At 38.9% G+C, this 4,103-nt stretch overlaps 1 non-coding gene across 1 annotated transcript; it reads right to left on the minus strand.

Annotated features, from left to right (window-relative positions):
- Window positions 1-3,210: 3,210 nt before the first annotated feature.
- On the minus strand, window positions 3,211-3,316 carry LOC121998969. The gene has a single exon (XR_006116745.1). It is a non-coding gene; the product is annotated as a small nucleolar RNA R71 (small nucleolar RNA).
- Between the last annotated feature and the right edge of the window lie 787 nt (window positions 3,317-4,103).

Genomic DNA, 4,103 nt, shown 5'->3' on the forward strand with positions numbered 1-4,103 from the left:
CGAAGACTCAAGGTCCCTCTTCTAAAGAGGAGAGAGACCGCATGGATCAGATCCCTTATACCTCAGCCATAGGATCTATCATGTACGCCATGCTATGTACTCGACTTAATGTCTCGTATGCTTTGAGTATGATGAGCAGATACCAGTCAGATCTAGGTGAAAGTCACTGGATAGCGGTCAAAAATATTCTTAAGTACTTAAGAAGGACTAAAGAATATTTCTTGATATATGGAGGCAATGATGAGCTAGCTGTAAAGGGTTATAGTGATGCTAGCTTCCAGACCAATCAGGATGATTACCGATCGCAGTCAGGGTTCGTATTTTGTATTAATGGTGGTGCTGTGAGCTAGAAGAGTTCAAAGCAGGACACAGTAGCTGATTCTACGACAGAGGTCGAGTACATTGCTGCATCAGAGGCAGCAAAGGAGGCAGTTTGGATCCGCAATTTCATCACTGAACTTAGGGTGGTTCCCAGTATCGCTGACCCTATTGAGCTCTATTGTGACAACAATGGAGCTATAGAACAGGCGAAGGAACCTCGCTCACACCAGCAGACCAAACACATACTACGGCGCTTCCATCTCATTCGAGAGATTATCGAGAGAGGAGAAGTAAAGATATGCATAGTACCTACAGAGACTACATCGCAGATCCCTTGACCAAGGCTTTGGCACAGAGGAAGCATGATGGTCACACAAGGTCATTGGGGCTTAGAGCCTACACTGATTGGCACTAGTGCTAGTGGAAGATTGTTAGTTAGAGCCCTAGAGCCAATCATTTGATGATTGAATTATGGACTTGTTGTATCATATTCTTATATAAATAAAGACATTTATTGTTTTCGTTATTATACTTACTTGTATTGGTGCCAAATAAACTAAGTATAATTGCATCCTTGAGTAGAAGGCTCTCACCTATATCAATCGGTTAGTTGAACCGATAGTGAGATGATATAGGGAACACTACTCTTAATCATTCCTAGTCGAGTATTAACATTCAGGGACAATGTTAATGCAATAAGACTAGCATGTAGGTCAACTCGATGACTTGATCTCACAAGTCATGGATATAGAGATATCAAGTTGACACATGGGTATGCATTGGAGAATGTATACTGAATGACCTGCCATGAGAAAGTATCAAGGATCGTTATATGAGTGTCATATACTTTCTCATGTGGCTATTAGTATGACTACTAGTCCTTAGACCTGAAGTCACCTTGTTTCCCTACATAAGGAGTTATGTACTTTGGTTTCGTCAAACGTCACCCGTAACTGGGTGGACTATAAAGGCGATTACTGGGTATGTAACGAATTATGCAGAGGGATGTGAGTGATGTAGATGGGATCTATCCCACCTATATGATGGGAGAGACATCGATATTCTTAATAGAGTGAGACCATGAAGTGCATGGCCATGCCTAAATGAGTCAATATGAGATATTGAGTTTATTTAATTTAGTGAGTCTACTTGGAGTTCAAGATTTAGATTGGTCAGAGGATGACACGGTCTATGCCTCACATTGATTAATCTATATGTCTAGGATAGAAGGACAATTGTCATATATTGTGAGGAGTCACATTTAGTAGTCACAAGGTGATGTTGGATCTCAACATTCTTGTAACTTGGGTAGTAGTGATGTGTTGCTAGATACCGCTCATTACTTATGCTCCTAAATGGGTTTAGGGGCATTGCCAACGTTACAAGAACCTATAGGGTCACACACTAAGGACAATTAGATGGAGATTAGGTTCATATGATGAACCAAGAGGATTAGATTCATTTGATGAATCAAATTGGATTAAGAGTAATCCTAATTAGGCTAATTGAGTTGGACTCAAGTTGATTCATGTGTTCAATGAGTCTAATTTAGATTATGACTCATTGAATCAATTTAATTAAATGAAGTAGATTCATTATATTAAATTGGCTTGAAGTAAATGGTTGGATTATATCAACCATGAGAGAGATTAAGTCAAGTTTGACTTGACTTGAGAGGAAGAGGAAGAGTCAAGTTTGACTTGACTATATGCCACATCATTAGTGAGTTGGCAAGATGTGGACCAATGATGATGCTCCACATCATCATGGTTACTTAAGTATGTGCCACATCATGGAGGTTACAAACCTCCATTCCATTTAATGTGGCCGGCCACATTAATTGTAATGGAGTTACAATTGTGGCCGGCCACACACAAAAATGAATGGAATTCATTTTTCTCATTCAAGGGGTCATTCACTTCTTCTTCCTCCTTGAGTTCTCTCTTCTTGCTCTCCCTCTCCTATCTTGGCCGAACACCCTAGGTGCTAGCACACCTTGTTTGGTCCTTCTCCATCTAGTGTGTTCGTGTGGATACGTGTAGAGGATTGTCTACGTTGACAATCTTGAGATCCGGCAAGTCGTTGGACTAGCGGGATAGCGAAGGGCATCGCATCGAGGGTAATACTCTTATCTAGTGTAGATCTAGAGTTTGTAAACTCATACTCATATTTTATTTTATTTTTCTTTGCACGGATCCGGTGGCTGGGGTTTTCGGGGTTTCCACGACGTGAAAACGCGGTTTTCGCGGCCCGAAAAACTCAACACTTTCTAACTTCTTGGGAATTCTTTTGTAGCAATTTTAATTCTACAATTTTTTTGTTTTCTAACATTCCAATCTTACCTTTCTCTGTTTTTAATTTCTTTGTTTGATTTAGTTTCTATTGCAGTCTTGTTCTTGTGTATGCAAAGATCTAACTTTGTAGGAGAATTTTTTCCTCTTGACCCTGAAATTGATAGAACATTTCATAGAAGAAGAATTCTGCAGAGACAAATTGAAGAACAAGAGCATTTGAACATGGCTAATAGACCACTAAAGGATTATGCAGTACCTTATGCTAGGGGTTTTCGATCTAGTATTTCAAGACCCTCAGTGGAGGCAAATAATTTTGAGATCAAACCTATAATTATTTCCATGGTGCAGCAAAATCAATTTGGTGGAGGACCACATGAAGACCCTAATCAACACTTAGAGGTCTTTTATGAAATATGTGGGACAATGAAAATGAATGGTGTTCCTTCAGAAGCAGTGCGTTTATTATTATTTTGGTTTTCTTTGAGAGATAGGGCCAAGCAATGGTTGAATTCTTTGTCTCCCAACAGTATCACCACTTGGGAACAATGTGAGCAACAATTCCTTGATAAATTATATCCCCCAAGTAAAACTGCTCATATGAGGAATTTGATTGCAAGTTTCAAACAAGCTGACTCAGAATCTCTATTTGAAGCTTGGGATAGATACAATAGTATGCTCAGACAATGCCCTCACCACGGTTTGGAAAGATGGTTAGTGTTGCATTCTTTCTATAATGGTATTAATTATCATACCAAAGTGTCCCTTGATTCAGCTGCTGGAGGGGCACTCATGAATAAAAATTTGGATGAAGCTGAGGAAATCATAGAGAGTGTAGCACAAAATCATCATCAATGGGAAAATGAAAGAAGTGGTGGTCATCCTTCAATAAACCCAATAACGAAAGCATCAGGAAAGTTTGATATTGATGCAGTGACTTTATTGGCTGCAAAACTTGATGCTCTTACAAAAAAATTTGAGAATATGGGGACTAGTTCAAATATGGTAAATGCCATTGCTATATCTTGTGAAGTATGTGGGAGTTCAGAACATTCAAATGACTCATGTCCATTGGGAGTTATCACTGCACAAATTAATCAATTGGAGCAATGCGATGCAATCATGGGTTTCAATCAAAGACAGAACAACCCATACTCAAATACTTACAACCCTGGATGGAAAAATCATCCAAATTTCTCTTACAGAAATAATCAGGATCAAGGACCATCTATAGGGGCAAGATAAAATTTTCAGTCTGGGCAACAAAATTTTCAGCAACAATCTTTTCAAGGCTTTCCTGCATCCAAAATTGAAAAGATGCTTGAAGAAATTATCTCCAATCAAAATGAAATGAAGCAGGATCTATTGAAGCTTACTCAAAGAATGGATAATTCTGAAAAGCATCACAAGATTCATGATAGCCAAATTGCCCAGCTAGTTTCCTCATCTTTTAGAGCACTAGGACAACTTCCTGGAAAACCTGATGTAAAT

The sequence above is a fragment of the Zingiber officinale genome, chromosome 6A (genome assembly GCF_018446385.1).
Source record: "Zingiber officinale cultivar Zhangliang chromosome 6A, Zo_v1.1, whole genome shotgun sequence".
Classification (NCBI taxonomy): domain Eukaryota; kingdom Viridiplantae; phylum Streptophyta; class Magnoliopsida; order Zingiberales; family Zingiberaceae; genus Zingiber; species Zingiber officinale.